At 42.9% G+C, this 23,351-nt stretch overlaps 2 long non-coding RNA genes across 2 annotated transcripts in view; both read left to right on the forward strand.

Moving 5' to 3' along the window:
- Positions 1–16,953, forward strand: part of LOC141277424 (uncharacterized) — a 175,544-nt gene extending 158,591 nt beyond the window's left edge. Inside the window, exons 3-4 of the long non-coding RNA XR_012328836.1 lie at positions 14,499–14,604; positions 16,919–16,953. This is a non-coding gene — a long non-coding RNA (uncharacterized lncRNA). The remainder of the gene's footprint in view (positions 1–14,498; positions 14,605–16,918) is intronic.
- On the forward strand, positions 5,968–6,240 carry LOC141277405 (uncharacterized). Its single transcript, XR_012328769.1, has 2 exons — positions 5,968–6,027; positions 6,151–6,240. It is a non-coding gene; the product is annotated as an uncharacterized lncRNA (long non-coding RNA).
- Positions 16,954–23,351: the final 6,398 nt, after the last annotated feature.

Consider the following 23,351-nt stretch of genomic DNA (forward strand, 5'->3'; position numbering starts at 1 on the left):
TTGGATCTAAACCAAAATGAAGGGCTTCAGTAGTAAGACAATCTTGGCAGGCCTGGAATGCCAATTTCTGTCTCCTTAGTCCCACAAGGCTGTCAGAACCACAGCCTAGCGACTCAGCCTCTGAGCTGCCTTCTTGGGAGTCAACAAACATCGTCAGGTGAAAAGTGGCTCCAAATTCTGAGTTCATCCTACTGTAACCCTGGCCGGACAGTGCTTTACTCTCTTGTCATCTCTCCATTGATTTCAAGCAGAATTTTTTCTTTAATTTTATCCAGCTTTTCTGGTTGTCTGCAGAAGAGGACTGGTTCCAATCTAATCCTGGCAGTAAAAGTCTACAACGTTTTTCAGTCTCATTTAGTTCTTTGAATTTTCTAGTTTTTCCTTAAATATTTACCCTTTGCATTTTCACTTTCTTTCATTTTAGGTTCTACAATATATCACTTCAAACACTCTCTACAAACATCTTCAAATTCTTGTCTCCCTTGAACATTAAACCAAATATATAAAACTGAACTCCAAGTCTTTCCACCAACCAGTCCTTTTTTTTTTTTTTCTGATTTCTAGTCACTACCAGAAATGCCTTAGTTTCCTTGGAAATAGCTACCCTAAATTAGCAGACTGGGCTGGGAGTCACATGTCCAGTTGAATTATAGAAAACAAGTCACATTTTCTTGAACACTGAAGTGGAAAACAGTTTAGCAGTTCTTCAAAAAGTTAAACATAGGGTTAACATACAACCCAGCAATTCCCCTCCTTGGTGTACACCCCAAAGAATTGAAAACTGGTGCTCAAACAAATGCATGTACATGAGTGTTCATAGCAACACAATTCACAATAGCCAAAAGATGGAAACAACACAAATGTCAGTCAAATGAAATAGAGTATATCCATACAATTACATAGTATTCATCCATTAAAAAGGAATAAATTATTGATAACCTGCTACAATGTAGGTGAACCTCTAACACCCTGTGCTGAGTGAACAAAGCAAGACACAAAGTATCACATGTATGATTCCATTTATAGGATACATCCAGAGAAGGTTGCTTTGTAGAGACAGAATGAAGATTGGGGCTTGCAAGGGACTAGGGGAGGGGGAATGGGGAGTGACTGCCTCTGAGGTGTCCGGTTTCCTTCTGGGGAGAGAAGAATGTCTTGGAACTAGACAGAGGTGATGGCCGCACAACCTCAAACATGTATTAAATGCCGCTGAATCTGTACTCTTTAAAATGGTCGGTGGTTACATTTATGTTACGGAGATTGTACCTCAATTAAAACAGAAACAAAAAATGCTAGTCACATGTCTCTGGGCAGAGTGGGCCTGAGACATTCCTGTGAGACCAAGGAGGACAGTAAACATTTTTGTGTCCTAAATGTGGCTCAGAACTGGCTGAGGGCAGGCCTTTGTGGTCAGGAAGAGAGAGCCCTTCCTGGACCGGGTTTCAGGATGAGGCGAGGAATGTGCTAGTTGGCCATGGATGTGCAGGAGTAAGAAGCAGTAATCAAGGAGGAGCGAGGGTTGGACGTCTCAGCAGAGGCCGGCTGACGAATGCTGAGGACCGCGAGCTTGTCTCCCTTCTCACGCTCTGGAAGCCCTCAGAACTTAGATCATCGCCCCCGGGAAGAGTGGAGGCAGAGAGATCTCAATCGAGCATGTTAAATACAGAATTGACCACAGTTAATTCATAAAGTGACCTCACGTGGGGCTTCCCTGGTGGCACAGTGGTTAAGAATCTGCCTGCCAGTGCAGGGCACACGGATTCGAGCCCTGGTCCAGGAATATCCCACATGCCACAGAGCGACTGAGCCCTTGTGCCACAACTACTGAGCCTGTGCTCTGGAGCCTGCGAGCCACAACTACTGAGCCCGCAAGCCACAACTACTGAAGCCTGTGCTTGTAGAGCCCATGCTCCACAACAAGAGAAGCCACTGCAATGAGAAGCCCGTGCACCGCAACCAAGAGTAGCCCCTGCTCGCCGCAACCAGAGAAAGCCCACGTGCAGCAACAAAGACCCAACAAAGCCAAAAGAAAAAAAAAAGTGACCTCACGTAGTTCCAGAAATGCCTTAGTTTCCTTGAAAATGGCTACCATAAATTGGCAGACTGGGCCCGGAATCACATGTCCAGTTGAATTATAGAAAACGAGTCACATTTTCTTGAACACTGAAGTCAGCCACGATGGAATGTGAATTTGCTGTAAATCTTCCAAGTGTGTTCACCTTTTAAGTATTTCCAACGGCATCTCAGAAGTCCAGGCCTCATCTGGCTGATGGTAAACAATGCAGTGGGGCGCTCCTTTGTCCACAAAACAGGGTTTTATCAGAAATCTGTGCTTTGGGAGGTTAAAAGGAGAGGTTCTTGGGTCCCCAGGAGGATAGCTGAGGTTTTGAGTTTGGGAGGTGGTGGGAAATGAAGCCCACGATGACGCAGGACTTTGGCAGGCTTGCAGCCGGGGTGGTGGACTAGTACATGGAGAGCACCTGCTGCAGGAGGGCTGTCCCAGCCTGGAGGGCACACTCTACCCAAATCTACAGACCCCTCCTTGAGGTCAGCTGTTTTGCTGCCTTTGGTGCTCCCCCATTAATTGCTGCCAGTCTGTGAGTAGGGGTTAAGCCCTCAAAGAACAGGCTGGACTTAGGGTAGAAACAACCTGGACCTGGGAAGGGGGACAACCCCTGTTTACACCTGGGTAACCAGCCTTATCTCTTCCGACTCACTTTCCGTCTAAGTTTCTGCAACACAACTTCTTTCCATTCCTACACCATGGTGTTCCTTCTGCTTTGATTGTTCAGTCGTCACTCCAGTATCTTTATCTAATTTCTACCCATTCTGTAGATCCCAGGGGAGTTGCCACTTTCTCCGAGAAGTCTCCACTGATTGCTCACACCTGTGTTACACACCTCTCTGTTGGACCTGGCAAACCACACATTTACCCCACCCTAGCCCTTGTCATTTTGATTGTAATTCAATGATCTGACTTTCCCCATGGAAACTTTCTCTGTAAAAGACCAGATAGTAAATATTTTAGAGTTTGTGGGCCACTGGCGGTTTGGCATGCTCTTTTTCATTTTAACTCTTGTATTTTATTTTTCTTAGTTGTTTTTAACCTTTTAAAATAGGAAAACCCATTTTTAGTCCACTGGCAGTACAAAAACAGACCATTTGGCCCCGCTGGCTGTAGTCTGCTGACACTTGCTCTAGAGGGAAACTTCTTAAGGCTGGAGGTCATATCTTGTTTTGCTTTGCATCGCAGTGTAGGCACCTTCCCTGCAAGGATGCTCAAAATGTAGAACGCTGTTTGTTAAGGCTGACTTTTCCTAGATTATTCTGCTTCCTTGAATCTTTCTCACCTCCTATAACTTTTTGCCACTTTATATGTTTCACTTTGTTAAACTAATTCCTTCAAGTTCAGCTGCTCCTCTGTCAACATGATACCTTCAGTTCAAGGCTCTGCAGCAAAGTCAGTGAGGCTTTTCTCTTTTCTTTTTTTTTTTTTTCGAGAAAGATTATAGAAGCATGCACATGGCTGCCTGTTTTCAACATGGAAAATGTTATTTTGGCATGGCCCGTGCTCGTGAGCTAATGAGTGCTGAGAGGGATTTCTTTGTGAAGGCTCCCCCAACCCCAAGTTGTAAAACTTGGTTTCAGCCAGGAATCTGGTTCTTAAATGGATTAGACATTTCACTTCCTTCTCAGTTTTAAAAGCATATTTGAATAGAGTTTTTAAAATGGAGATATACTGGATTTACCTCAGACATACAGTCCCTCTAGGACTCAAACACAACTACAGCTTTTGGGCTTAAAGACAACCGTGCTCTCTCCTATTATCATTGCATCACCTCACATTTTTGGACACTTTCACATCACCTGAGAAGTAGCCACCTGTCACTTTGATGTGGTGAGAAGGGATAAACAGGAACACAGTCTCAGAACTATGGTCTCATTAAAACAGTATATGACTCCTAGCACAATATGGCCATACAAGGCCATAAAAATCCCTCATACCATTTTTACAAATACTCCACATCAGGCATAGAAACAAAGTAAGAAGCAACAACAAAATACACACCTATAAAAGCAGGCTGTGGGTGATGAGAGATGAGTCAGTAGGTAAGCCCACAGTGCAGCCAAAAACACTTGCCGCCCTTCTCTGTAGCTGGTTGGAGACTCTTTCTTTCCGGCCCATCTGTACTGTTTTTCCAGCAGTCTTGCATACTTAGAGAGTGACAGCATGCTGCTTGTTGCTACAAACAGCTCCCATAAACGTTGGAGCCAAGTGTGTCTAAACACCACAGCATATTAAACACCTTTAAGCGTGATCCATAACCTTGTAATTGGTACCAACATAACAAGACTCGTGTTTTAAATGGGAATTTGACTCTGTGATGGCTGTTGTCAATCTGTTTGTTCCACGAGCATGCAGCTGGGAAGGTGGGTCAGGAGAAAAGAATGGATGTGACTGAGACAAGGCACCTTGCATTCTATAGACTCTAAAGATCATCTGAACTGATGCCCTTCTCTGATTGATGACGAAACCGAGGCCAAGAGGGCTCTCTGACTCTCTCAAGGATTCCCGACTCCCTCTGCCATGCTCTTTCCATTTAACAAAATACTTCTCTAAAAAAAGGAAAACTTTTCTTGGTATAAATAGTAATTGCACTCATTTGGAAATGACACAGGTTCATGGCAGTGTATCTCTGCTGGTACAGGAATAGGATCAATGAGATTTGGCTTTTGTCTTTGATGGGCAGCCCCCGAAACTTTTGTCTTTGCAAATACATCGTTCTGACTCTGCTCCAGGTCTCCACATCTTCCCTATCAGAATCGTTTCTTTAATTGTGATCTCCACGAGCCGTGACTAGGATGAACTATGTTATTAAGAGGAATCGTGAGGTGTTAGAAAGAACACAGGCCCTAGAACTAGACATGGATGGTTTACCTTCCAACCCTGGTGCCTGCTGGATGCGTGATTTTGAGTAAGTCACTAAGCCCGCTCACACACGTTCATTCAAACACTTATGTAGAGTCCACTCTGTACCAGTTTCCTTATTTGGAAATGAGAACAAACCCTAGCTGTTGGAGCTGTGAGGATTGCATGAAATAACAGAGATATCACCTTAGTGTTGTCCACATAGCAGTTAACTCTTATGATAAATATCAAGGGATGTAAACAGAGATGTGTTACAGTGTATCTAATTATCATGCATATAATTTAAGTCTGCTGCTAATGGGGATGGCAACGCTGGCTCTGAATTCACCACCAAGGTTAAGCCCGAGACCCTTGGCTTAGATCTCTTCCTGACTGATGGAAATCAGGACACACGATGTTCCAATGCTGATATTTATTTGGGGGAGTCAGGTTCTGAATTACCAGTGTCTTGTGAAGGAGAATTGGTCATTGAAAGCCTTAATGTTTTTGTTTTGTTTTGCCTTTTAATCTCCATCTGGGCTTGTGATTGAAAAATGCTTTCAGGACCCTTGTTTTTCTGCAGCAAAAATTTAAGAAAATGATTTTCATGTGGGGAACATACAAGAAAAAAAATCAATGTGTTTTCTTCAACACCTGTTTTCATTAAATAAGGGGAAGGAAACGAAAGAACTCTTTAACGCTTATCAAGTAGGTGCAGAAGCATTACCTATGTTATCCCATTGTATCTTCAAACTCAAAGAGGTAGATACTGTAGTCCCTGTTCGGGACATCTTCTCTACGATTTTAACTTTGACGAAATAAGATCTTCTCTTAGAATTAAACTTTTAATGAATAAATACAGGACTCAAGTAGAATTATGGAAAGTCACAAGAAAAAGGTAGACTAGTGTTTAGACCAGTGCAATATGAGTCATGTTAATGTTATTGACGTTCTTATTGAAGAACAGTGTCCTTGGATAGAGGTACAGATCAGCCATGGAAATCCAGAAAAAAGAGGGACACCGAGATAAACAAGAGCTGCCAGAGAAAGAGAAGAAACTCCGTCAATGAATTTGGAGGAGGCTTGGTCCATCGCCAGGTTTTCCATTTTGTGGGGAGGTACACCTGAGGCTATATTAGCTTGATTCCATCGAACACCCAACCTGCTTCTCTTTTTCTGATTTCATGCTCAACAAACAAACCCCTAGTTGTAATTTGACTTCCATGTGGGTTTGCCTACAGGAAAGGAAAGTTGCTGGTCATGCAGCTGTGAGGATTCTGGTCCAAGTCTTATTTATCTTCGGAAATTAATAAAATGGCTTTCTGATTTTACATGTTAGTCTTGTGATTGGTTAATATAAACAGATCCTCCTGACATAATCAGGTTTCTGAATCTACCAGGAAGAGACCCACAACTTAGATGGGGGCATATTTATCAGGTAGTTCGTGCCAACCTATATGATCTCACTGGAATAAATACCCTACCTGCTCTGTTTAAGAACTATTTTATGGGACTGACCTCCCGCCAATAACAATGATAAATGTTGTACAAAATATAAGCATAAACTGTGTGAAAGGCTTCCAAAGATGGCAGAAACTGGAAGGGAAATGAAATGTTAAAGTGGAGAAGAACACGAAGTGAGCTTATATCAAGATGCTCTTTCTCCTGAGGGCACTCTCCACTTTTCATCTGCACACAGAAATAGAATACAAGGAGAAAATGGTAATGTAACTGAACTGGAAAACAAACAAACATCAACAACAAAAAACAGAATCCAGAACTCAGGGTTGGCACAGCTCTTGTAAACGGAAGGGAAAGTCTCTAAAGATGAGAGATCGAGAGCCAGGAGCCCTAACATTTGCATAACAATTCCCCTCACCGAACAGATATACAATGCAATAGTACTCAGCCCTAAAAAGCAATGAAACGGGGTCATTTGTAGAGATGTGGATGGACATAGAGTCTGTCATACAGAGTGAAGTAAGCCAGAAAGAGAAAGACAAATCGTATATTAACGCATATGTGTGGAATCTAGAAAAATGGTACAGATGAACCGGCTTGCAAGGCAGAAATAGAGACACAGATGTAGAGAACAAACGTATGGACACCAAAGGGAGGGGAGGTGGTGGGGTGAATTGGGAGACTGGGATTGACATATATACACTAGTATGTATAAAGTAGATAACTAATGAGAACCTGCCGTATAGCACAGGGAGCTCCACTTCACTGTACAGTAGAAACTAACACAACACTGTAAAACAACTATACCCCAATTAAAAAAAAATATTCCCCTCACCGACTTCTAAACTATTCCTATTCAGGACAGTAACCCCAAGGAACCCATCAGAGAGTAGCAGTTAGAAAGCTAAATAAATAACTTGGTAGATATTTTAGCAACTGTCTGGTGTTGGAACTAGAGTTCGGAGTTGAATTCCTGCCAAGTAGAAGGAACTGGTAAATACCATGAGCTTTTTAGTGAAACTTGAAAAGGGCCACACGTTAGAAATAAGGATCATGAATTGGGAGATTGGGATTGACGTATATACACTAATATGTATAAAATGGATAACTAATAAGAACCTGCTGTATAAAAAAATAAGATTCAAAGAAAAAAAGAACGAAGGATCGTATCCCAAGATTAATGACTTTTGATATGAGTGAAATCTATAAGACTAACGGCAAAATGAATTGTATGTTAGAACTGTACTCTAGTTGATAAAGTTATTCCTACAGCAGTATGAGTTAATGATTGTGAAAAGAATTGTGCATGAATCCTGGAATTGAACAAAGTAAATTGGTGGCTGATGGTGGCAGCCAAGTTTTCACGGCTGAAGTGGGAGATTACATATGAACAAGGAGAGGAGATTGGAGTGATTCATGCAGTAATGGATTAGAGCTGGGGACGTCAGTTTTAACTCATGCTTAGCCTAACATTTTTCTCTCGGTAATAGAAGAGTAGCAGTAAAGGATATAGAAGAGTTGAACAGTACAGTTAACCAACATGGCCTCGATATCTACAGGCTGCTACTCCCTGTATTTTCATTATTTAGAGTATTTGTGTACTTGCAAGCAACTACTTGATATAGATGGTTTTGTGGTTTGAAGAAACAGAAAATAAGCACTATTTTGTTCAGTCCATCTCTTCTGGGCATGATTGCCAGAAAGACAATGAAGAACTGCTATTGGAATAATGTCCAGCACCACCTCTATGGTGGACCAAGGAATCTGTGCAGATTATGCTGCATTTAGGAAAAAAAGGGCTTCATATTTTCTATACACTATATGTTCTATTAAAAAAATAGTGTTTGTTTATGTTGGAAGGTGTGTGTAAATCTTCGGTCTGATAGTTAAGAAAACAGTAGGAAGAATGGGGAAGGCTTGGGACTTCCCTGGAGGTCCAGTGGTTAAGACTCCACGCCTCCACTGCAGGGGACATGGGCTCAATCCCTGGTCGGGGAACTAAGATCCCACATGCTGCACGGCACGGCCAAGACAAAAAAAGAATGGGGAAGCTTACCTAGACCTCACGTGAGAGGAGAGGTTTGAATAAGAAGGGACTTAAAGGGTCAAAACTCACCCTGAACTTGTCTAATGTGTTTTGGAGACTCATAACTGAACTGCTCGGATGAAACAACCTGTGATGTGATTCTCTGCTTAGTAACTCAGACTTTTGGGAAATCCACTGCTGTGGTTGGTATGACCTATGGTTTGCCCTGGAGGAGGAAGGTGATGAAATCTAAGCTACGATCAACACTTGTGGACTGCAGGTGTGGGTTCTGAAAGACAAGTAGAGGTTTGAAATAAGAATAAAAGAATGTACCTCTCTCAGAGGGAAGGCAGGCAGGCTCTGGAGGCAGAGAACAAGAATATGAACTGAGAGCTACTTCCTAAAGGATATGGCAAAGAGCTTCCTGTCATCATCCACCCACCCGTCCATCCACCCATCCGTCTGTCTTCATTCACTGTCTTATTTGGGGCTCTGGACACAATCATAATTTCACATCCCGCTGTGCATTATTGTTTCCTCTGTTGGATAGGAGTAGTTATCTTTATAATATAATAACATCTGTTATAAACACAAAGAATCGGGAATTCCCTGGTGATCCAGTGGTTAGGACTCGGCGCTTTCACTACCGGGGCCTGGGTTCAATCCCTGGTCAGGGAACTAAGACCCTGCAAGCCTCGTGGCCAAAAAACAAAACAAAACAAAACAAAAACACAAACCCCACAAAGACATGTATGGTTGGGATGGAGGAATTAAGAGTTACAAGAGGGAAGGGAAGTACGCTCCACATTTCCCAGTCCCCTGATGCCAGCACAGCAGCAGCAGAATCACCTGAAAGGATCACAGCGCCAGGGTTTCAGGCAGCGGCTCGCAGCGCAGGCGGCGTTGTCCAAGAGGCAACCTAGAGCAGCAGCAGGGAGGGTGCGGCCCAGAGAAGCAGCTGCCAGTGGGAGCAAGAAACAGTTTTAAGACAAATTCCCCTTTCCCAAAATACGGAGGAAGGTAAGCCTCGTATTTGGGTTACACATGGATTATGTCAGATAATATATATTCTGCACATAGCAAGCACTGGATATATGGTAGCTATTAAAATAATAATAATAAATCCAAACGAATTCCACCTGGAACTATTTATCTGTGGAGGAATCTGGAGAGAGGTATGGCAGATCCAGGGGCCTCTGGGAATGAAGTAACATTATTTAAAACATCAATAAATACTGAAAACATAGAGGCATTGAACGCTGGAGCTGGGAAACCTCAAGTGTTATTTTAGGTCAACATTCTCATTTTACAAATGTATAAACTGAGTCCCCAAAGAAGTCAAGTCACTGGCTCAAAATCCCCCCACATCTGTAGCAACAGAGCTGGACACACTGACTTCCAATTGACTGGGCTTTTTAAAAAAACATTTTTCAAGAAATCCTCCAAATCTAGTGTCCATAAATAAATTCAAGAAGATTCCAAATATTGGCTATTCTAGATCTAGCTTAGTGGGGAAATTACTGGCAGACGTCTTCCCAGAAAAACGGAACCAGTCAGTGGGAAGAAAAGTGCGTTAGGGTTTCAGCAATAGACATTAATTCTTAAGGGAATGAAAATTCTTCCCCAGAAAACACTGTAAAGGATGCCCAGTTTTGTGGGTGTCCTGAAAACCTGGTTTTCTGTTTTCCATGTTCATACACTCAGGAAATCTTACTGAGATGATAACAAGGGTCTCTAAACTTCTCCACCCTACAGAGGTGGAGCCCTTTGGAAGTAGGAGCAAGGAAAAAGGACAGAAGCCAGTGTCATGAGGCTTGTGGCCGTGGGATAAGGAGGGAGCTCCAGCGCAGCAGGCCCTGACATCAGCTGCACGCAGAGAAGCTGGACTTGCGTGTTCGTCAAAATCCTCTATCTCTAGTTGGAACCTTTCAACTAGGACTATCTTTTGTCAATAAACGTTCATCCTGGGAAACAACTTTACAAGTAAAGAAACGCCGTCACTGTGGGGAAGTGATTGACCTCAAGTTTCAGAACCAAGACTAGAATCTAATAATATTTTATTCCTAGACCTTCCTGGAAGATCAAGATGTTATATCATCATTGTCAATTCCAAGTTCATGAAGATGTGTGATGCCCAAGGTAGTTGTTACGTCTGTGGTCCATCGGGATGTTTGCCTTTTAGGTCTGGTTCACTAAGTCAACTCTTTCTATAGTAGCAGAGCTGGTTTAACATGTTCTCTCATTATTCCAAATCCTGGTCAACCTCCTAAGGAAGGAGTGACCCAAACTAGCCCATCTCCTAGAGCTTATTATCCTGATCTACACGGTACCCTTAGAAATGGTGTAGGTCTGAGCTCGTGCAGCCTCCATATGCAAGCCTTGTCTCCCGTGATCTCCTAGGTTTTCTTTCTATCACTGTCTTACCAGGTCCCGGCCCCTTGGCAGGGATCCTTGCTTTAAGTGCTGCCTGGAAACTACCAATTCATGCCAAAGGTTTTTGCTGTTGGTGGTTTTGCTTTGTTTTGTTTTGTTTTGTTTTCTGAGGAAACTGCTTCTACAACATGAATGCGGGGTCAACACTTGGAATGCCTGACCTTTTTTTTTTTTTTAATTTTATTGAAGTATAGTTGATTTACAAGCTTTTGTTAATTTCTGCTGTACAGAAAAGTGATTCAGATACATACATTCTTTTTCATATTCTCTTTTCCATTATGGTTTATCACAGGACGTTGAATATAGCTCCCTGTGCTCTACAGTAGGACCTTGTTGTTTATCCATCCTCTATTCACTAGTGTGCATCTGCTAATCCCAAACTCCTGATCCGTCCCTCTCCCTCCCCCCTCCCCCCTTGGATGCCAAAGGTTTTATCTTCAGGATATGAACAGCCCAAATTCCAGCAATAGGTGAAGGAGCTAACAACAGAAACTAAGTCTGAAATGGCATGAGTGTTCAGGTCGAGATGGCAAGTGAGGACTAGAGAAAAGAAGAAGAACTGGAGAGAATTCCACTCTTTTTTTTTTTTTTTTTTACCTCACAGAGAATAATTTAACTGTAAACAACTTCAAAATACGTAAAAAATTTAAAATACAGCTCAAATTGCTTTCAAAGTCAAAGCCCTAATTCAGAAGTTTACATGTCCTGGGACTTCCCTGGTGGTCCAGTGGTTAAGACTCCACACTTCCAAAGCAGGGGGTATGGGTTCGATCCCTGGTCAGGGAACTAAGAGCCCACATGCCTCGCGATGTAGCCAAAAAAAAAAAAAAGAAAAGTTTACATGTCCTGCAATTCCTATAGGAGGGCTCACTGTGACCTGTTCTCATTTGTGAGGAGGAAAGAGTAAGGTCCTCTGAGAACTGTACCACTTTTCCCGGGATCGGTAACTGCATTGTGCCTGGGCCCTACATCCTTATGTGTTATCCAGACAAAAGTCTCCAGGGTTTTCTCCTTGCCGTGTCATTATCGCTGTGAGACTAAGGAAAGGCTGTGCTTGCTTCCTTCTTAGGTGGCCACTGCCTCCTTCACACCCAGGATTGTCCAGAATTCAGAGAAATCCCCCCATACTTTGCCTGTGTCCCTTTACCTTCTTAAATCACACTTCAAGAGACTGCTCGCTCCACTATCAAAGGGACAGTCCCATCACGCGTCCAGGCCGAAGGTCTTCTCCTCCCTCAACTTCCCCCGGCCAGCTGCTCTCTGCAGGATCAGATTTGCATTATATGAGTTGTTTTGACATTGCCTCTTTTGGATCCTTTTTTTCCCCAAGAGGGAAATTGAGTGTGGATATTAGTATTGTATCGTCAGCAGCCAGATGGTCCAGAGACGGGGTGACGGTGACCCCCATGGTCTCTGACCTTCAGAAGGAAGTAAGTGCTCATTCTCATGGTGCCTGAAATGCCACAGGTATTGGCAGCATTAACAACAGCCTCAGTGCAAAGTGAAAGTGACACATTATAGAGCGTGCTGTGTCCTGAGATGTGTGTATATTCATAAGCTAGCCAGCAGAGCTGTGGACAGAGAGTCCTGGAGCTGCAGTGGGGCCTCCGGTTTGAGCTCACACCCCCTCAGCTTACAGAGGAGAAGGAGCTAAGAAGCCCTCCCCGGGGATGTAAAGTAAGCTGCTGGCGGACGCAGGACTCGAGGACAGATCACTGATCTGCTGCTGTAGTGCTCAGTTTTACCCACGCTCTGGACCTCTATAATCAGAACATGATGCGTAATTATCTGGTGTGTATCTGGTATATCTTATAGTACAAATGCATATAAAATCCATGTAAAAAGGACATGAGAATACAAATAAGCAAGCATGAAAATGCAAAAATGGCTATATCACTGCATTAATACATGGAAGAATGTCACTTTTATAAGAGAATCCAGGCTCTAAAAAATTATATGACCTGGGGAGGCATGTGTGTGGCATCCTCAGGCATTTTTAACGACTATAACAGCCATCCGTGTTATCCTCTGATTGACATCTAAGTTTGGTATGAGATCTGGTGCTAGGAAGGAATTCCCGACGTGGCAGATTTTATTGCTGCTTTAAGTGGCCAAGGATTCTGAGGTTACTGAGTGTGGAGGGGAGGCTAGGTGATGCCTTTCTTCCCATCCTCTCTCATTTGTTTATTCAGCAAATATGTGTTGAGCTCATAGCATGTGTGCGAGGACTTGAAAATGCAACGTGGGGTCAGATAGTCTGGAATCCCCCCATAATGACACTCAGGAGAGTCTACGAGAGCATTTGAGGCAGGCCACAGAGCTTTAGAAAAAATAAAGTGATTCCTCATCAAAAAACATGTGGAATTCCAAGTGCAACTCATTCACCCATTAGGCATGCTGACATATTTGCTGAGGAGTCTAAAATTTTAGTTGTAAATAAAGAGGCTTTCACAATCTTGGAAAGTCTTGTGAAACCTGTCAACTGAAGGTTTGCCGAGTACCTGGATCAAGGGAAACCATCCTAGGATATAAGAAGACATGGCTCGGTGGACCCAGATGGGAAAGAGGCCGTGCATGCGAAGGCCAGATTCAGAGAAGCGCCCCTTGGGAACTGCAGGGTCAAGGAAGCGGTCTGGGATGCCTTGGGGGTCAGGTGAGATTTTAGGTGGGAATGAGCTAGCGGTAAGAACATTTTGAGCAGAGAAATCAGTGAGAATCAGCGGAGACCAGTTCTGGTCACGGGGTGAAGAAACCCTGAGTATATTTGCTTTGAACAGAAGGAGACTGCAGGGTCTAACCATGCCTCAAACACCGTGCTGGTTTTTTCTATATACGATCTCAGTTTTGGCTACAGTATTGCAAGATAGGGGCCCATGTGATAGACCTGAGGCTCAGAAAACTTAAGTCACTTGCAAAGGGTCACATAATTAGCAGCTTTCAGACCTCAAATACAAAGGTAGCTCCTTTCCAGGACACCCCACTGCTAATTAAGATTGGAATATTCCAGTAGTGGGCCAGGAGGGCTCCAGAGAGGGAAGGGCTGGATGGAGTTGCAGTGAGGCTCTACAGCTCAGATGCTCTGTGGAGCAAACCCTTTTATCCCCACTATTTCCGATAGTTCATTTGGGATGGCAAATTGGGTTGGTCCTCTGTAAGCAGTGAATGCTAAGAACTTTTTAAGCATCTGAACACAAATGAAAGACTTCCCAAAACACAGTAACCTACAGATTCAAAAAGTGTAGCAAACCACGTTCAGGATAAATACACACATAGGCACATCATGGCCAAACTGCTAAGAAACAGAGAGAGAGAGAGAGAGGGAGAGAGAGGGAGAGAGAGAGAGAGAGAGAGAGAGACACACACACACACACACACACACACACACACACACACACACACACACACACACACACACACACACACACACACACACACACACACACACACACACACACACACACACGGTGGGGGAATCTTAAAAGCATCCAGAGAAAAATGGCACATTAGAAACAGGGTAAAACAATAAAATGTAATAGCTAACATTTCATCTGAGGAAGCAAAAAGGAAGTAAGTATCTTAGAATTTTTTGCCCGGAAACAATATTCATCAAACATGGAGATGAAATACTCTTTCAGAAAATCTGAACCTGAGAAAATTTATCCCCAGCAGATCTGTACCACAAGAAATGCTAAAGGAAGAAAGAAAGGGAGAAAGAAAACACCATGAGATGGAAGCCTGAGTTGCTGGAAAAGAGACTTGAAAAGGACCAGAGAGGGTAAGTATGTATGCAAATATGAAACGGCATTTAATAGTCATAGTTATATAGTCCACATAAATAGTATATGTATATACTTTATTTAAAGTTGTAGGGCTTCCCTGGTGGCGCAGTGGTTGAGAGTCCACCTGCCGATGCAGGGGACACGGGTTCGTGCCCCGGTCCGGGGACTTCCCACATGCCGCAGAGCGGCTAGGCCCGTGAGCCATGGCCGCTGAGCCTGCGCGTCCAGAGCCTGTGCTCCACAACGGGAGAGGCCACAACAGTGAGAGGCCCACGTACCACACACACACAAAAAAATGTTTAAAGTTATATATAAAGAGATATATGGGGCTTCCCTGGTGGTACAGTGGTTAAGAATCCGCCTGCCAATGCAGAGGACACGGGTTCAAGCCCTGCTCTGGGAAGATCCCACATGCCACGGAGCAACTAAGCCCGTGCGCCACAACTACTGAGCCTGCGCCCTAGAGCCCGCGAGCCACAACTACTGAAGCCCACGTGCCACAACTACTGAAGCCCGCGCACCTAGAGCCCGTGGTCCACGGCAGGAGAAGCCACTGCAATGAGAAGCCCGCACACTGCGGCGAAGAGTAGCCGCCACTCGCTGCAGCTAGAGAAAGCCCGTACGCAGCAACAGAGACCCAACTCAGCCGATAAATTAAAAAATTAAAAAATTAAAAAAAAAGAGGTATATGTATTTAAAGGACTAATGACTGTTTAAAGAAAAATAATAAGAATAATAAAAGTGTATTATAAGATTTTACTCCTGCATCATTAGGAGGAATGCAAAATGGTGCAGCTGCTGTGGAAAACAGTACAGTGATTCCTCAAAAAATTAAACTTTAAATGACCATGTGATGCAGCAATTCCACTTGAGGGTGTACTCAAAAGTAGTGAAGGCAGAGACACAGGTGCACCCATGTTCACAGCAGCACTGTTCACAACAGCCAAAGGGTGGAAGCATCCCAAGTGTCCATCAACAATGGATGGATAAGCAAAATATGGTCCACACATACCATGGAATGTAATTCAGCCTTAAAAAGGAAAAAAATTCTGATATATGCTACGGCATGGATGAACTTCGAAAACATTATGCTAAGTGAAATCAGCTAGTCACAAAAAGGTAAATACTGTGTAATTGCATTTATATGAGATACCAAAGTGGCCAAATTAATAGAAATAGCAGAATAGAGATGACCAGGGGCTGGGGGATGGGAGAGTGGGGATTATGGTTTCATGGCTACTGTTTGGGCTGTTTCTGTTTGGGATGATGAAAAAGTTCCGGAGATGGAGGGTGGTGATGGTAAAACAATTCATGCCGCTGAATTAATTATACACTAAAAATGGTTAAAATGGTAAATTTTATGTTGTATATATTTTAATGCATACACACAAAAATTAATTGCTTGAATTTAGCACCTGGTTCCTAGACATTTCATCCCTTTGCCTTCCTCCAGTCATGAGGTAAAATCCGAATGTCCTAAAGAGACAGGGTGATCCTCATTCCACAGAAAGCCTCCAAAGCCTACAGCGCAGGCCCTGTTATCTGTCCTCACTTGTCTGCTTTCTCTTCCAATTTACTGAAAGAAACTTCGTCTTCTCTTTTCTGAGGCTTTCAGAAATTGCCTTTGTTTAAAAAAAAATTCAGTTTTATTGTATTTCTCTAGGGACCAGCAAGAAGCATTGATTACACAAATTTCTGTCTTGTGCTGTGTTTTGAACAAAGTATAACTTACAAATTCTTAAAAGTTTATTCACCATCAGTTTGGAACAATACCCTGAATAGTCAGTTCCTCAGTATGTGAGAGTTTACACGTGAAAACACATTTTAAATAACTCTGAATGCATTCCTTTCCATATATCTCAGTGTATTTTTTTACATCATGTTCAGTTTGGGCTTAAAATTGACAATATTAATTTGATGGGAGTAGTGTGGGTATTACTTCATTCATGCGATATAGGTTTAAGGAAAAAAAAACCTCATTGTTTATATTTTTGACAAGAGAATCATGCAAACAACCACCAGGGAGAAGAGGTTTCCATAGAAAGCCTGCATGTTAGTATTTTAAAAGCTTTTCCTACCCAGATCATTTGTTAGTAGAAGGTGCTATGGACTGAATTGTGTCCTCCCACCAAATTCATATGTTAAAGTCTTAACCCCCCAGCATTGTGGTGTTTTGAGCTAGGGCCTTTTTGAATTAATTAAGGTTAAAGAAGATCATAAGTGTAGGACCCTGATCTGATAGGGTTATTGTCTTTGTAAGAAGAGGAAGCAAGATTGGAGCTCTCCTTCTTTCTCCCCACACTTGCACAGGTGAAGGGAAGGCCATTTGAGGACACAGCACGAAGGCAACCGTCTTCAAGCCAAGAAGAGAAGTTTCATCAGAAACTGAATCATGGTGGCACCTTGATCCCGGACTTCCAGCCTCCAGAACTGTAAGAAATTAACTTCTGTTACTTAAGCCACCCGGTCGAAGGTATTTTTTTCATGGTAGCATAAGCTACGACAGAAAACATTTCAATAAATAAGAATTTCCAGTTTAAGGATAGTCAGTCACTGATAATAGTGATTCGGAAACCTATGCCTGCTTCATAAGGGCTGTAAGTCCAAATATACCATGCAGTACTGCTAACATATTTATTTTTAACACATAATATTAATATATATTTCTATTTACATTTTTAAATGAACTGAGCATAAGGAAATAGCCTTTTCACATGCAGAATATATGAAACATGTTTTAAAAAGAAGGAATCATTTGTGTAACTAAATGATCGAGTTCTGTTGGTTAATTTTGGAATCATGGTTCTTTGGGGGGAAATTCTTTCACTTTGTGATTTCTGCTTCACTTATCTAGACAAGATCTCTTGAGTGTCATCTTATGAGCTCTCCATAACAGAAATCATGCCAAATGGGTAGTAAAAAATGGTAGAAGGTAATAGGCTGATTTGAACCATTCTTCTTTCTGACAGTTCACTGTGATACCTGCTCTGTGATGGTTATAAGTCACAGAGCTCTGGTCTGCTCATCAAAGCCCTCTGCATATACCTCTGGATGTGCTAATGGGCACATCAATACCCACAAAGAGCAGCAGAACTGTAGCTGAAATTCGGCCTCTGTACACAGGTACCGAACTGAATCTTGGAGACAGAGTTTTGAGTGAAGTAGAAAAGAATAGCTTTATTGCTTTGCCAGGCAAGGGGGGGGTCATGGTGCACTAATGCCCTCAAAACTGTGTGTCCCGACCTGGAGGGGGTAGTGAGGAGTTTTATAGTAATTGTTCAAAGAGGAGGGCGTGGTCAGCTCGTGGACATTCTTCTGATTGGTTGGTGGGGAGGTAAGTGGGAGTGAGCATCGTCAACCTTCTGGTTCCAGCCAGTCTGGGGTCTACTGCTTGTGGGCAGCACACAGTTAACTTCTCTCACCTGGTGGGGATTTCAGTATCTGCAAAACAGCTCAAATATACTGTTACGTGTATCCCTTGAGGGGGAACCAGGACGCTGCCCCAAGGCTGCACCATTGTGTCTTGACCGCTCCTCCCTTGTCTCTGCATCCCCTCCCTTCCCTGATTAGCAGCTGTTTGAACCTGCCCTTTGCAACTCAGGGAAGGTCATGGAGGCTGAATGAAGCCTATTTCCTATAAACAACAAAGGGGGGACACAGGACGGCTTTTGTGCCCAGGAGCCCCGCAGGGTCTTGCTTGGTTTCAGAAGCACAGGACAGGGGAGTAGGTGGATGGGGTGCAATGGGTGAAGGAGCCTCAGCGCCTATCCACATGGGCCCCTCCACGGGGCGGCTTGAGCATCTTCACGGCATGGCAACTAGTTACAAAAGAGTGAAGGCGGCAGTTGTAATGTCTGTGATGACTAGTCTCGGAAATGACTCCCTGTCCCTGCCACCTATCCTGTTGGCCACATGGGGCATCTCTGAATCACACAACAGTATGGATGCCAGGAAGCATGTGTCATTAGGGGCCGCCTTGGAGCCTGGCTCCTGCGCAGGGCACAGCCTTGCGCCACTTCCTATCCGGGGTCCTGCGTGAGCTGCCCTACTATTCTCTCCTCGTCCTGCCCTGAGGCATCTCTTTTCAGGCTACTGCAGGACTGGTAGGAAAGGCTCCCATTTCCTGCTGCTTCTAACCAACATGATTGTCTATTGTGCCAGAATTCTTTCTCTTACTTACAATTACTCGAAATTCCCCTTAGGCTTTGGTTTTCAGCGCTGGCTGTTAATGATAATTACCTGAGGACTGTGTGTGCACGTGCGTGTGTGTAATATTCCAGCAGCCATTTCTGCTCCATCAGAATTGATGCTTCACCCCATCCCCTTCCCGTAGGTTCTGGTTTGATCTGGAGAAGGTCCAGCCAACAGTAATTTTAAAAAGTGTCCTTGAATGTGGGGCTTTAAAGCCACTTCTTATGTTTTTCAAACTCAAAAGCCAGAGAGACTTCTAGGTAAAGTGCATAAATCTTAACTGTATAGCTCAATAAACTTCTACACCTGTGTATTCACTGTCCGGATCAAAACAGTGCATTTACAACACAGAAGGCTCCCGTGTGCCCCTCCCAATCAATGACCCCTCTCAAAGGCAGTCCCTACTCTGACTTCTGTCACTAAAGGTCAGTTCTGCTTGTTCTTTTTTTTCCAGTTTTATTGAGATATAATTGACGTATACTATTTTTCCCCTACCTCTATGTTTCCCCTTCCCCTTTCCCTCTCCCCACTGGTAACCACTAGTTTGTTTTCTATATCTGTGAGTCTGCTTCTTTTTCGCTCTATTCACTAGTTTATTGTATTCTTTAGATTCCACATGTATGTGATATCATACAGTATTTGTCTTCCTCTGTCTGACTTATTTCACTTAGCATAATGTCCTCCAAGTCCATCCATGTTGCTGCAAATGGCAAAATGTCCTTCTTTTTTTATGACTGAGTGGTATTCCATTGTATATATACACCACATCTTCTTTATCCATTCATCTGTTAATGGACACTTAGGTTGCTGTGGACATTGGGATGCATGTAACTTTTCAAATTAGTGTTTTGTGTGGGGTTTTTTTCGGATATATACCCAGGAGTGGAATTGCTGGGTCATATGGTAGGTAGTTCTATTTTTAGTTTTTTGAGGAACCTCCATACTGTTTTCCACAGTAGCTGCACCAATTTATATCCCCACCAACAGTGCACTAGGATGCCCTTTTCTCCACACCCTCTCCAACGTTTGTTATTTGTGTTCTTTTTGATGATAGCTACCTGACAGGTGTGAGGTGACATCTCATTGTGGTTTTGATTTGCATTTTCCTGGTGATTAGTGATGATAAGCATCTTTTCATGTGCCTGTTGGCCATCTGTATTTCTTCTTTGGAAAAATGGCTATTCAGTTCTCTTGCCCATTTTTTAATCAGGTTGTTTGTTTTTTTGACATTCAGTTGTGTGAGCTGTTTATATATGTTGGATATGAAGCCCTTATTAATCATATCATATGCAAAAATCTTCTCCCATTCAGTAGGTTGTCTTTTCGCTTTGTCAGTGGTTTCCTTTGCTGTTAGTTAAATGGAATGATATTGTATGAACTCTTTTGTGTGTTTTCTCTTTTTTTACACTCAAAAGTCTGTGAGATTCATCCATGTTGCTGCTTGCATCAGCAGTTCTTTCTTAATGCTATGTACTAGCCCATTGTTTGAATCAGCTATACTTTATTTATCCATCAGACTGTTTCCAATTTGGGGCTAACAGTAAAGTCACTATGATAAGTTCTGTGTATGTCTTTGGGGACACAGGCACCCGTCTGTAATAGAGTAGAACTGCTTTTGGACCACCGTTGCAGGAGTAGAATTTCTGGAACATAGTTTAGGTGTGTGCTCAGCCTGAGAAGATCTTGCCAAACATCTTTCCACGGTGGTAGTACCGATTTACACACACACCCACAATGCATTAGGGTTCTGATTGTTATGCATCCTCATCAGCACTTGATATTTTCAGTCTCTCAGTTTTATTCATTCAGGTGGGCATATAGTAAGATCCCACTGTGGTTTCAGTTTGCGTTCCCCTGACGGACGCGATGTAGAGCACATATTACTGTATTTATTGCCATTTGGGTAGTTCCTTCTGTGCCGTGCACATTTAGGTATCCTGCTCACTTTTCAACTGGATTTTCTTTCTTTTTAAAACTATCTATTTATAGGAGTTGCTCACATATTTTGGATACAGGTCCTTAACTGGTTATGTGCATTGCAAATATTTTGTCCCAATGAAAGTACTTAAATTTAATGAAGTCCAATTTATCCATTTATAAATAATTTTAATTTATTTTTAGAAAATCTTCTTTTACCGTTATTTTTAATATCCTGTTTAAGAAACCTCTGCCTTCTCCAAGAATATGAAGACAGTATCATTTTTTTTCTAGAATATTCTATTGAATCCTTTGCTAGTAGCAATAAAGGCAGAACCAGCTACTTACTTAACTTGGAGGAAGGGGAAAAAAGAAAATAAAGGAGAAAGTGTGCAAACATGGAATAATACCTCAAGATAGTATCTCACTGTAATTTTAGTTATGGGATTTTAGGCTTTTACTCATTCAACTGCGTGTTCTCCTCTTTGCACCCAGTCCAGTACCAAGCTCAGCTGAATTCAATTTGTGCTCAAGTTCAGCCTCTGCCCTCCATCCAAAGAAAGAAAAGACAAGAAGAGCAAATATCGCAGATGATCGTGCAGAACTGGGAGAAGCCTTGGACATCATAGCCCAACCAGAGTCTCCCCATGCCTGCTGAGGAAGCACATGAGGCTCACCTGGGGCACACACCTAGTTAGTGGCAGGGCCAGGATTTGATCCCAGGACTCCTGCCCTCCTTTTCACAGACCCTTCCCACATATCACAGCTTCCTGGAAAACCCAAGGCCTATTTTTTTTTCCTTTGTTTTCTTGTTTCATTGGAGTATAGTTGCTTTACAATGTTGTGTTAGCTTCTGCTGTACCATGAAGTGAATCAGCCATATGTATACCTATATCCCCTCCCTCTTGGACCTCCCTCCCACCTCACCCCCCAATCCCACCCATCTAGGTCATCACGGAGCACCGAGCTGAGCTCCCTGTGCTATACAGCAGGTTCCCACTAGCTATCCACTTTACACATGGTAGTGTATATATGTCAATCCTAATCTAAAGAACCCACAGGGGTTTCAGCCGTGAGACTGCTTTACTGTTGACTCGACAAGTAAGCAGAAGACTTATGTGTTTCTTATTCATTTCCTCTATTGAATTATGAACAGCCAACCAGCCAGACATTAAAACAACATAAGCTTGGTGGCAGGAGGGGAAGGGCAGGTGTGGAGAACAGAGGGGAAGAGAAAAAATATTGACATTAGGCGACACTTCAGGGCTTGCGGGTTTAGGACCAATTCTGAAAAGGGATTTAATTCCTTCCAAGCAGCCCGTGTTAGCTCCCCGTTGCTCCCCCTGTTTCCACTGGCTCCAGGCACCAGTAATGAGACTGTGAATATCAGCGAAGCACTTGCTTCATCTTTTCTTCAGGCAGAAGCATTGATTTAGATCAGAGGTTTCAAACAGGAAGCCTGTGGGCTGGATGAGGCCCATAGATGGGATCGTAGGTATATGTGTTTAACAGTTAAGCCAATTTAAAAGAAAAGTTTCACACTGAAAAAACCAGAGCTTCCAGGGTCTCCTGAAAAGTGAATATATATGGCAATACTGGGTGTGCATTGTGACTTGGCAACGACAAGTTGGATTTGTCGTTGGATTAACTTGCTTTCTGTCCTCTACTGCTTCACTTGTTCACATCACTTGTCTCCTCCGTGGACAGTTGATTTGGGGGCCCTGATTTAAACAATGACACGAATTAGATAGTATTATTTTCTGTTTACAAATACAACATGCCCTGAAATATAAAACAACTTTTAAATTATATTTCTTCACTATCAGCTGATGCTGGTACTTGTTCCACTGGACCTGGCCACAGCAGAACTCATATAACACACACACACACACACTACTGGTTAGATCCTTTCGGCCCCTCTTGATCTGCAGCTGGGGCGTCACAGATCCTGGGGTATTTCAGCTTCTAGTCCAGCGCTGGTTGGAATATAGGCATTAAATTCCTCATTGACATCTTCCTGCTACTTCTGAATGCTAAGTGCCTTCAAAAGGATTTAAAATGATATGGGCATCACCCTTTCTCTAACGGAGCCAGTGGCTTCATCAGTGTCACTCTCAGTCTCTACTGGATCTGGCTTTCAGCTTTGACGTCAGCACCAATTTCCCAAAATGACTGAAAAGACTCTTGAAGGGGAACCATGCATGTCACAGCACCATCTCGACCTCAGTCGTGTCCACTTCCCTCTCTCTGGGCAGTGAGATTCACCAGGAAGGAGGTGCACCTTGGGTAAAACAAACCACCCCAGAAATAAAGATCAGACACTATTACTACAATTTAAAACAAAAACAGTCCTCTACCGTAAAATCCGGAAGGTTCCAAAATTTCATTATTTGAAAACAAACGAATATGCTTTTCTTTTAAGAGAAAGGAATGGTGACCTATTCACTCTCACCCTAAGGGAAAATATATTATTGGAAAGTTTTTACTTTTTTGAACTAGCTCCAGGGATGCGATGAACAAGACTCGATTCTGCGGCTGTATTTCCTGAAGTGTCATTATCCTTCTGCCAGAACAACTAATGGATGGCTGGGAGGAAAGATACAATTTGGAGGCCATTAATTCTGCTTCAAGTCCC

This window comes from Tursiops truncatus, chromosome 20 (assembly GCF_011762595.2).
Source record: "Tursiops truncatus isolate mTurTru1 chromosome 20, mTurTru1.mat.Y, whole genome shotgun sequence".
Taxonomy (NCBI): domain Eukaryota; kingdom Metazoa; phylum Chordata; class Mammalia; order Artiodactyla; family Delphinidae; genus Tursiops; species Tursiops truncatus.